Source organism: Aethalodelphis obliquidens, unplaced genomic scaffold (genome assembly GCF_003676395.1).
Source record: "Aethalodelphis obliquidens isolate GAN/ISIS:26980383/991018 unplaced genomic scaffold, ASM367639v1 scaffold72, whole genome shotgun sequence".
Taxonomy (NCBI): domain Eukaryota; kingdom Metazoa; phylum Chordata; class Mammalia; order Artiodactyla; family Delphinidae; genus Aethalodelphis; species Aethalodelphis obliquidens.
In genome coordinates this window covers 12,909,338-12,921,641 of record NW_020838016.1, presented here as the reverse complement: position 1 = coordinate 12,921,641, position 12,304 = coordinate 12,909,338, and the positions used below count along the sequence as shown (strand labels likewise).

Below are 12,304 nucleotides of genomic sequence, written 5' to 3'. Positions count from 1 at the left end.
AAAAAAATAAAAAAAGGAAACAAGGGAGGAAAAAAAATAGTAGAGGGAAGCATCAGGAGGATGGTTTGGTACAGCTGCACAGTGAATTTGGCACTAAACCTTTTGGCTAATTGAATCAAACACGGAAACTTGTTGGTTTATATAATTGTCTACTTAGTGGAAAAAGAAAACACTGTACACATATTGGTTTAGGTGACAAAAATCTATTTAGAAAAAAATGGTTTCTTTTAATGAAGAACGTTAAATAACAGTAGATGGTAGCTTCAGTTGTGGTTAATTTACAGTTACTTTCAAAGGAATAAATATTTTCTTCCTCTTTTTGAAAAGTAGGGAAGGAATGGTGTTAAATCGTAACTCGGTAATTGCTTTTCTGACAGGAACATTTGGTCAGTGACACAGTAAGGGACATTGTTACCAACCCTGTAACTCTCTAGGGGCAGTAGTAAGAGAACCCAGAATAGATGACAAAGAGGGGGCCTCTGAAATGTCGATATTGCTGGATAATATTGAATTCCACCCTCATATTCAAATAGCACATTTCTTCACCTGGAGTCATCTTTCCTTCAGGTCTCAGCTTTAATCTAGTTCCTCAGAGTTCTTCCCTAACCTTCCAATTTAAAACAACTTCCTCTGTTAAAATCTCTCACCTCATTCCTGTTTGAATTCATTTTTAACATTTACCACAATTTCCACTTGTACTTATTTATGCAGTTATTTACTTACTATCTGCCACCCCAGCCCTACCCCCCACTATATTGTAAGATCCACGAAGACAGCGATCGATTCTTCCAAAGCTATTTATTGAGTGCCTGCTACGCGTCAACTAGGAGTTGGGGATACATCTGCTCCTGAAGTTTAGATTATCCTCAATTCTAGTGTATGCTTTTTTTTTTACGATCGTATCTCTAACATTTAGTACAGTGAGTGGTTCACAGAGAATGGTTAGTAACTAGTGGTTGAAAGAATGAAGGTAGAAGTTGTTGAGGATTATCTGCAGAGCTCAGAGGTAGAGTGGAGTCAAGGCTTAGATCTGTAGTTCGGGAATATAAACTTCTTCTGAGACTGGGGGCTCCTTTTTCCTACCACAGGCTGAAATTTCCAGCTCCCCCTGCCTCTGTGGTGCTCCTTGGATGTGCAAGAGTTTCTCTCTGACCACGGTGATCTCCCTCTCTGAAAGGGGAAATAAGAAGAACCCAGAGATTATGAATGATGAATTGGTCTGAGATGAGTTCTGGGCTCTTTAGGTGACTGTATTACACATGCAGGGTCCAAAATTACATCTTCTAAAGCATGAAGAGTATGGAGTTTTTGTCTAGAGGGTTCTCTTCTCGTCAAATACTACTTGTTTTATTTTGGCAGATGAATTTGTAGGTAGGGCGGGTGCATGTTTGTGTGTGTATTTTCTTCCCCTGAAGGAGTTTTGAATTTTTTCCGTACCACTCGAATAAATAGCAAAGCAACACAAATTTTCAGCAAATACCATGGAAGCCTGAGATATTTTTCACTACTTCAGCTTGAGAATGTTTTAGGGCAGCCTGACTTTTCTTTCAATATAAAGTAGAAGCCCCTTAGTGTTAGAACTTATTCTGTAAACTGCATCTGGGGAGTATATATAGTTTAAGCAGGCTGCAAGATAAATCTTTGAAGACTTCGTGTGGTAGTGATCATTTTATTATTGGTGGACACTTATAAAATACAGCAATTTTAATTTTAATATAGTTTGTACTTTTCTTTTTCTGGCCATGATTAATCTAAACCTCCAGCTGTTTCTTTATATTACTTATAATTAAAGATGGGAAAGCCATCTTTAATTTATTTAATATACAGTATGAACAAATGAGTTTTCTACTTCTGTGTACATAATATAGTATAAAAATTATAAGGGGGAGGTAACTGGAGAAACGTGCTGTGTTACTGGTGGAAGCAGGCATTCTGACACTCAGACATCAAAATGGAGACCAAGAAATTAAAGATCTGAAACAGCATGTGAAAAATAATGTCTGAGCCCCCTCATTATGGGGATAAATGGCTGTGGAGAATGAGATGCATTTTGGGGAATTACTGTATCACTGGAAGGTGCAGTAAGAAATGAACATGAAGCATCAGGAAGAGGTTATATTTGTTTGGAATTCTTTGCTTAATTATAGTATTTTATACAATGATTTCTATTAAAAAGTATTTAGAGAAAGATTAGACTACTGGGCATATACCCTGAGAAAACCATAACTCAAAAAGAGTCATGTACCACAATGTTCATTGCAGCACTATTTACCATAGCCAGGACATGGAAGCAACCTAAGCGTCCATTGATAGATGAATGGATAAAAAAGATGTGGTACGTATATACAATGGAATATTACTCAGCCATAAAAAGAAACGAAATTGAGTTATTTGTAGTGAGGTGGATGGACCTACAGTCTGTCATACAGAGTGAAGTAAGTCAGAAAGAGAAAAACAAGTACCGTATGCTAACACATATATATATGGAATAAAAAAAAATTGATTCTGAAGAACCTAGGGTCAGGACAGGAATAAAGACAGACTCAGACCTAGAGAATGGACTTGAGGACACAGGGAGGGGGAAGGGTAAGCTGGGATGAAGTGAGAGAGTGGCATGGACATATATACACTACCAAATGTAAAATAGATAGCTAGTGGGAAGCAGCCGCATAGCACAGGGAGATCAGCTCAGTGCTTTGTGACCACCTAGAGGGGTGGGGTAGGGAGGGTGGGAGGGAGATGCAAGAGGGAGGGGATATGGGGATATATGTGTACGTATAGCTGACTCACTTTGTTATACAGCAGAAACTAACACACCATTGTAATTAAACTCTAATAAAGATGTTAAAAAAGCAAAAAAGATAGAGACTCCACAGCTTAAATAAGTGGAATTCTCAATGACTAAAAATGCTAACAGAGAGTAATTTGTGAATTTGAGAAGTCTTCTCTATTCTGGTTTTAAGCTATGTTGTTTATTTCTGAAAAAATACACAGTGTCATTTAATCCAGATTCTTTGAGGCATATGAATATTTAACAGTATACCAGTTAATGACATTATTGTGAGTTTTCTTCTACTTTGAGAAATTTTGGAATTAAGAGGGAGTGAGGAATGTTGGAGAGGTACCCCTATGCTAAGAAATACTGAATGCTTATCCCTGTTCATCAGAGCAGCTCTCTGATGAGTCGTGCTAGGACCCCTTCAGCAGTGGGAATGTCTTTGGTTCTGGTGTGTAGAGGTTTCTTGAGAGCTTGGACTTTTGAGGAGTCTTTGCAGCAACTGGCCCCATGTGACACTGGCCAAGCTTTCCAACTAGGGGATCTTCGTCCCTGATACACAGGGTCCCTGATTGAGCTGCTGACTCATTCAGATACACCCTGACCCAGTATACAGGAGCATCTCCCCCCAGCTGGATTTATACTGCTGAGATTAGATTGCATTCAAAAGGCAGCTATTTTATAAACATCTGCTTTAAATATGTATGTTGTTTATGACTACTTCATGACTTGCTGTGTTTTTGTTCTTCTTTTTGAGGAACCAGTGGGTGAGGTATTAATTGACTATGATTGTTCAGGAGATGGGGAAAGAGAGAGGGAGGGATCAACGTTTTCACAGTGACCTTCCTCTAACAGTGCTCTTTGCCAGCAGCTATTTCTTTCCTCAGTTGCTTTTCTACGTACATGTTCTAATCCCCTACGTACATGTTCTAATCGAATCTGACACTTCTTACTAATGACTTAAAGTGATGGCATTTATACAGGAATGTGCAAGCATGCCTTGCTTATTCTACAAAAATAGATTTTAAAAAAAGAGAAAACCTCTGCATTTTGATTTCTGCCTAAAACTAGTGAAAATCTAAATAACTATTATGAAGTACAGAAAAGCTTTACATTTTAGGGTGAGCTCAGCCATGATCCTATTTTATGTATTAAAATAAACTACTTATTTTATGTTTAGGTTTTCAATAGTTGGGGTCCATAACTGCTCCAGGAGCAAACAAGTAACAAAAGAGGAGTTATAAGGACTGTATCTCCTTCAGGACAGGGAGTGTGGCATTTAGCTTTTTTTATCATCTTGAAGGTCACAGTAACCGCCTTTGATTTAAACATTTTCTTACCATTTTACCCATGCAGCAGACTAATCTTTTAAGGTTAGTCTTCTTAAATAAATCTGGAGTCCTTCACACCTTTCTTTCAAATCCCACATTTAATGTCAGTCAGTCTTGTTTAATCTATCAAAACATATCCAGACGGATCACTTTTTACCTTCTTTCCTGCTACTCCTTGGTGCATGTCCCCGTGGCCTAGATTATTTATTTGGTTGCGCCGGGTCCCAGTTGCAGCAAGTGGGCTCCTTATTTGCGGCATGTGGGCTTCTTAGTTGTGGCATGTGAACTCTCAGTTGCGGCAGGCATGCGGGATCCAGCTCCACGAGCAGGAATGGAACCTGGCCCCCTTGCATTGGATGTGCCAAGTCTCAACCGCTGTGCCACCAGGGAAGTGCCATGGCCTAGACTATTGTTGTAAATTTCCTCCCAGTCAGGCTTCCTAATTTTACCCTTGACCTCTTTCAGGCATAGCAACCAGAATGAATAAACTTTATTCAGATTTTGTCAGATTTAAACTTTAGTCAGATTTTGGAATGCAGTACTGTATTGCAGTTATGGGCACAGACTCTGGAGCCAGGCTGTCTGGGTTCTTATCTAGGTCCTGACATGTATGGTGTGTTTAATCTTGGGCAACATATTTAAATATAAAATTGGAATAGCTGTAGTGTATGGATTAAAAGAGTTAATAGTAACTACATGGTAGACACTATTATTAGTATTAGTATCAGCAGCAGCAACAGTGGTAGTTGTAATAGTAATAGTATTAGTATTTGAACAACTAGTATGGCATCCTTTGACTCAAAATCCTCTAAGAGCTTCCCATTGCATTCGGAGAAGAAGCCAAAATCTTTGCAATGACCTCCTAGGCCCTGCACAATCTAGTCACTCTGATTTCTGGATGCATCTCATTTTCTCCCTTGCTTAGCCTCCTCTGTATTCTGGTGCCTGTAGTATACTCCCCTCTCTCCCCCAAGCACGTATGAGTCCTGAAACTGGCTCATTCAGATTCTTTGTATTTGTTCTTTCCACTTACGGGAAAGCATCCCCTCAGATACCTGCAGAGCTAACTCACTTGCTTCACTTCACATCACCCTCTCCGTGAAACTTGATTATGCTATCCCAAATGCCAAACAATTCAAGACTCCCTGTGCCCCTTCCTCCTTTCTCTTTAGCCGTGTAAGTTAGATGAAGTTATTTTTTGTTTTGGTTTTTGTCCCCCTGCATTAGAATGTAAACTCCATGATGGCAAAGATTTATTTTTTGTCTCGTGTCCACTCTGGAATCCCCAAACTCTCGAACAGTGTCTGGCATATAGTAGGCCTACAATAAATATTTTTTGAAGGAGTGAATGAAATTATGGCACCTTAACAATGTTAATTCTCTGCTCAAACCCTTCTGTGGCATTCCTGTCCCTTACAGAGCTCGGTGCCCTTGGCCTTGGCCTCCATGGTCTGCCACGTCTCGGCTGCCAGCTGGTCTCTCTCACTCCTAAATTATGATTTGCGATTAACCATTTCCTGTCGTTCTGGATACTGAAAACACTATTATTTCCTCCTCATTTCTGACTAGCTAAGTCTTACCCCATCTTTGAGGCCCCCTAAATTTTTTTTCTTCTATGGCACTACCAGCCCCCCAACTACTTTTGATTTCTTTCTTCATTGTTTAACCTCTTCATTGGGCTGTTACCTGGAATTAGAGATACCGAAGTGTGTATGTTCACCGGCCTACCTAGGATGTAGTTCTTAGAATGTGATCCTTGTTCAGCCTTATCAGCATCTCCTGGTGTTGATGCCTGGTGCACAGAAATTATTTCTGAACCTCTCCTAAGACACAACAAATCAAAAATTCTGGGGGTGTGGTCCAGAAATGCATGTTTTAATAAGGCTTTGTGTATTTCTGATGCAAGCTGATGTTTGAGAGCTGCTGGACAAGGACATCAGCATGATGGACCAGACTGGGAGTGTCTGAATTAAGGAACCAGTTGAATCTTCAAAGTTCAGCAATCCCCAGAGATGGGAGGAAACTAAAATGGGTGTAGGAGGGCCAGAGGTAGAATGTTCCAAGAATGAAGTAAACAAAAACTTTTCTCTGAAAAAGAAACTAGGAAACATGTCTACAGGATAAAGGACCATCAGGGGAATGGAACTCTGTTAGTGAATGCTTATGTCCATGATTCAGATTTTCTTCTTGTGGAGTAAGTTTTGGACAGTAGAAGGTTAGCAGAGAACTTGGAGGTTGTGAGCATTAGCACTGGGCAAATCTTGAGAATGGTGAGCCATGCACAGTCTGAGGCAGCACGTATGGCCTTTCCTGGTAAGCCTTTGGGGTGCCGGCTCTGAGACCGGAATATTTTGACAGGAGCTAAAATTGAGGAAGAAGGTACAAAACCAGATTCTAGTCGTCTATTGAAATAATATGTCATGATAGGTATCTGATCACTGATGGGAAAAGTGAAGGACAGACAACCCAGTTATTAAGGAAAGGAACCTGTCTCTGCAGAAGAGCTTGGCATGGAAGCACCTGAGGACTGAGAAGAGGTTGGTATGAACTCTGGGATGGAGGTTAAATGGCCTCGGGGGGTGGGTGTTTAGAGGCCTGGGGTGGGGGTGGGGCGGTTATCACAGAAACCGTTAAAGTCAACAAGTAAGTGCCAACTGTGTGTTACATATCAAATTAAATATTTTACTTGAACACAGGTAATGTACCAGTATACATCTTTCTATCTCTTTATTGCCTGAATGATAATGGATTGAAATCAAACACTTAAAATGACTGGCTCTTTATAAGGACTTATTTTAATCATATAATTGTGTTTGCTATATGATACCAATCTTTTTGAATTTTTTTCCCCCAATTTCAAACTTGAATTAAACTGTACTTCAGGCACCGGGAGAATATAAACACATGTTCAGAAGGATCTTCGGCTTCCTGTTAAAACTGACCTATCATACACATCATAATGGGCACTGAACTTAGAAAAGTGAACATGTTCAGGGCTTTGTATTGTCTTGCATGAGATAGGGTGAAAGGTCAATTGGGTAGATTTCTTCTGCTGCTGTCCTTCAAGAGTTCTGAGCCCCATGTTGAGGTGCATGCTTACCCACACACCACACCGTCCCCACCCTATGGAATCAACCTAGATCTGGAAGTGTGGTGCAGGGGTTCTGATGAACCATGACTGATGTGACTGAGGCCATTCTGGGAGGTTGGTTATCTCAAGGTCCTGAGGTTGACCAGCCACAGACTTGTTCAACAATGACTTGTCAGTGAGAATCACCCATGTATTCTTTCAACGTATGACCTGGTTCAGAATTCAAGAAAGTCGCTATTCAAAACTGAAAGAAGAAATATAAGAAGGGAGGAGTATCAGGCACTTAGACAACAGGGAGCTGATTGGGTCAGAGATAATTCCATCTTAGGGGAGTTTTTGTCAGTGTGGCAGATGGGAGCAGGTAGAGAACCTTTTATGTGGGACTTTATATCCAATCAAAATAGTGTTATGAAGCCAGTTTTACTTACAGAAAAACAAATTACGGGACAGTATTATGTTCCTGTTACTTTTAGTGTTCTCAGCATTTGTATATTTTGAGACATTTTTTTTTTCTGTCTTTAAAAAATCATAGGTCACCTTGCAATCATAGTTGAAATAATTACTATTTCTCTTTAAAACATTGCAGGGAGCACGGGTTTGATCCCTGGTCAGGGAACTAAGATCCCGCGTGCTGAGCGGACTGAAATGAAATGAAATGAAATAAAATAAAATAAAATGAGAGGGCTATCTAGAAAAGAAATCTATCTATCTATCTATCTATCTACCTACCTATCTATGTATCTATCTATAAAATTCAGAATGGAACCCAAGGACTTCCTTGTTTGGAATAATATGAGAGAAAGCCTCAACAGGTTCAGCATTTCATTTATTCCACTTCAGCCACATGATAAAAGAAAGAAATATGAAAAAACTATATAAAAAACTGGAAGAAAATATGGAAGAATTATTTTATAATTATAACGTGGAAAGACTTTCTAAAGTATAACACAAACCTAGGAATGTAAGAGTTAATGGCTGATAAAAACAATATTGTAGGAAAAGAAATTTTGCCTGGCAGAAATCATATGTCAAAACAAAGTCAAGGGCTTCCCTGGTGGCGCAGTGGTTGAGAGTCCGCCTGCCAATGCAGGGGACATGGGTTCGTGCCCCGGTCTGGGAAGATCCCACATGCCACAAAGCGGCTAGGCCCGAGAGCCATGGCCACTGAGCCTGCGTGTCCTGAGCCTGTGCTCCACAACGGGAGAGGCCACAACGGTGAGAGGCCCACGTACCGGAAAAAAAAAAAAAAAAAAAAGTCAAATGATAATGGTGATAATGAATGGGAGGAAATTTTTGACTCAGAAATTCTATTTTGAATTTATCCTACAGATACAATCTTACATGTAAAAAATTACTTATGTACATCGTTATCAATTGCAGAATTTTTTTAGTACAGTATTAGATTGGAAATAATTTAATATCTGCCACTAGCATGGTGGTAATTAAATTATGGTTCATCCATGTAATGGAATACTGTGCTGCTGGATTCCATTTGAAAATATCTCAAAGATATGTAACTTTTTTTTAAAAGTTGCAAAAAAATATTTAACTACAAAAATAGCCAGAAAATTAACAAAATGGCAATAAGCACATGGCTATCAATAATTAACTTTAAATGGATTAAATTCTCCAATCCAAAGACATAAAGTGCCTGAATGAATTAAAAAAAAGGCCAAGACTCATCTATGTGCTGCCTACAAGAGGCTCATTTAGATGTAAGGAAACACACAGACTGAAAGTGAAGGGATAGAAAAAGATACTCCATGTAAATGGAAACCAGCAGAAAGCTGGAGTAGCTATACTTAAATCAGACAATGTAGACTTTAAAATAAAGACTCTAATAAGAGAAAAGGTTCCCTTGTGCAGTGTTGGTGGGAATGTAAATTTGGTTCAGCCACTATGGAAAACAGTATAGAAGTTCTTCAAAAAATTAAAAATAGAACTATCATATGATCCAGCAATTCCACTCCTGGTTATTTATATGAAGAAAATGAAAATACTCATTCGAAAAGCTATGTGCACAGTCATGTTCATCACAGCAGTATTTACCATAGCCAAGATATTGAAGCAGCCTAAGTTTCCATTGATAGATGGACAGATAAAGAAATTGTGGTACATATATACAATGAAATATTATTACTCAGCCATAGAAAAGAATGAAATCCTCCCATTTGTGACAACATGGATGGACCTTGAGGGCATTGTGCTAAATGAAATAAGTTAGAGAGGAACAAATACTGTTTGCTCTCACATGTGGAATCTTAAAACATATATATATTTATACACACATTATATATATACACATACATATATACATATATATACACACCCATATGTATGTACACATATATATATATGTTCATGGACACAGAGAACAGAATCATGATTGCCAAAAGTTGGGGAGTTGAGGGGTTGAAGAAATTGGTGAACTGGTTTTTTTTTAAGTGTAAATAAATTGAAAAAAGGAAAAAGAAGCAAAATGGGGTATAGATTATAAAGTGTTTGGCATTGTATGCATTGACATCTCTTGACGCATCCATAAGAACAATATCATTGGTATCTCCTGAGGGAAAGTCAGCTATATGTCTGGGAGAAAGGGCTGGGAAAGAATATCACTTCCCACTTTGTCACCCAGTCCAAAAATTAAATTACAAAAAGTGGCTGCAGAAGGAAAAAGCAGTCATGTGTATATACAAATATATTGTTTTAATCTCTAACTTGGCATAGTGAATACTAGAATATTTCTTTTATTTTCTGGGATATACTCCAAAAAATAAGACATTCCTCATATAAAGATGATAGTTTATGACATTTTATGACACAAAGTGAATAATGAAGCTTTCTTTTGGAGTCTTGTAGTAATTCCATAGGAGAAGGTATTTATAGTTGTAGATGTCACATCGTCTACATTTAATTTTATGTCCCTGAAATGTCTAATGTGCTGATTTGGTTTTATAGTAATCTTTTATATGGTAACTTCAACTTGTTGGACATTGTGGGGAACTAGCAAGTTGTGGGGGAGGATTCTGAACTGCCAGCAAAGATGCCATAAAACTCTCAAGCAGGTGAGGATGGGCTGCTGCTCAGATTAATTGTACTCATTTTATGCTACCTGGGTACAATGGAAAATGCCCTCTTAAAATATATATAAGTATAATGTGTTCATGGCAATGTGGAGTGGGAGAAGCAAATGTTTCCGTGTACTTGAAGATGATGAGTTACAGTTACGACTTTTCATTTGTTTCCTTTCAGCTCCTCCACACTTTGTCAGGTCTGCTTTTAATTTTGCGTCCCACATTGATTTATTTTCATTCCTTTAGGTTAAGCAGACTTCTTTAAAAAGATTTTTTTGTTTCCCATTATCGAGAAATAAAGGTCATCTTGGCTCAGGCACCTCACCCTTGCAGCTTTGTCTCACATGGACCACAAGTGCATCTCAGGATGTTCTCTGCCCTAGGACAACTGTTTTTTTGTGGGTTTTTTTTTTTTCTTTCTTTTTCCATTTGTAGGTGAATTAGCAAGAGTATATGATCTCAGCCCCTGCTGTTTTGTCCTGGTAATTAACTTTATTATTGATGCCCTTTGCTGATGAGTCTGGGAAATACTTTCAATGCCTATGCAAAATATGGAATAAAGAGCAGTAGATCAGATTGTAAATCGAACACAATAATTTGTTTGAACAAACCGTACAACCTTGGGACCAAATTTCTGGCAGGTGGGTCATACTCTCTGCTAAAGCATTTGGCCAGCAGATGGGTTATATCATCCCACTCAAAGGAGGTTCTCATTACTGGTACATCTTTCTATTTTGGAGGTTGCTGCAACCTTTTTTTAAAAAAATTAATTGATTTATTTTTGGCTGCATTGTGTCTTCACTGCATAGGGGCTTTCTTTAGTTGCTGCGAGCGGGGGCTACTCTTCGTTGCGGTGCACAGGCTTCTCATTGCGGTGGCTTCTCTTGTTGTGGAGCATGGGCTCTAGGTGCGCGGGCTTCAGTAGTTGTGACACGCAGGCTCAGTAGCTGTGGCTCGTGGGTTCTAGAGCGCAGGCTCAGTAGTTGTGGCGCACGGGCTTAGTTGTTCCACGGCATGTGGGATCTTCCCGGACCAGGGCTCGAACCTGTGTCCCGTCCATTGACAGGTGGATTCTTAACCACTGCACCACCAGGGAAGTCCTGCTGCAACCTTTGAACCCTTGAAATTCAACAGATTGGAGTCAGCTCTGGCTGTGAAGAGGGCAGGTCTTTTTTCCTTTGACATTAAAACTACATTCAAGGTATGCATCTCATAACTTTTGAAGGGATCAGTTGTGCTCTCCAAGTCATAAATTCTGGAAAATGGTCCTGTGCTATTTATTTTAATACTTGTAAGGATAGGAAATGCTGCTTTTCCAAGACAGAACATTCATTCTGAGTGCTTTTAACTGTACTTTGTATTTGCTATGACCTGAATGTTTGTGGCCGCCCAAAATTCATATATTGAAATCCTAACCCACAAAGGTGATGATATTAGAAGGTGGGGTCTTTGGCAGATCCTTAAGTCATGAGGGTAGAGTCATCATGAATTGGGTTAGTGCTCTTATAAAAGAGGTTCCGAAGATACCCCATCCCCTTTCACCATGATAAAATTATGAAGGTGCTTATACTATGAAATATTCGATCCCATTTGTGAGAAGGATATTCATTAGAAGGTCTACTTAAGCAAATATCCAGAGACCAAAGCTTATTCTTATTTGCCCACTATAACAGTTCCCATGGATGAAAGTGTTTCATAAAATAGCCATAGTTTTTAGTCAACAGGTTGGTAACTATAATGGTCTGAATGTTTGTGTCTCCCTAAAATTCATATGTCGAAATCCTAACATCTGAAGACGATGAAGTGGAGCCTATAGGAGACACTTAGGTCATGAGGGCAGAGCCTTCATGAATGGGATCAGTGTTCTTATAAAAGAGACCCCACGGAGTCCCGGGCCCCTTCCACCATGTGAGGACACAGGGAGAAGGTGCTGGCTATGAGCCAAGAAAAAAGCCTTCACCAGAACGTGTTCGTTCAGGTGCTGTGATCTCCAGAACTGGGAGGAATAAATTTCTGCTGTTTATAAGCTACC

The 12,304-nt window shown here is 39.2% G+C and overlaps 1 protein-coding gene across 3 annotated transcripts in view; it reads left to right on the top strand.

The window, feature by feature from the left end:
* PLOD2 (procollagen-lysine,2-oxoglutarate 5-dioxygenase 2) overlaps positions 1–12,304 on the top strand; it is a 107,389-nt gene that overhangs the window by 21,173 nt on the left and 73,912 nt on the right. The window contains exon 2 of one of the 3 annotated variants that reach the window (XM_027091633.1): positions 6,535–6,644. The exons of the other annotated variants lie outside the window; for them this stretch is intronic. The gene's annotated coding sequence lies outside the window, so the exon portion shown is untranslated. The remainder of the gene's footprint in view (positions 1–6,534; positions 6,645–12,304) is intronic. 3 annotated transcript variants of the gene reach the window in all.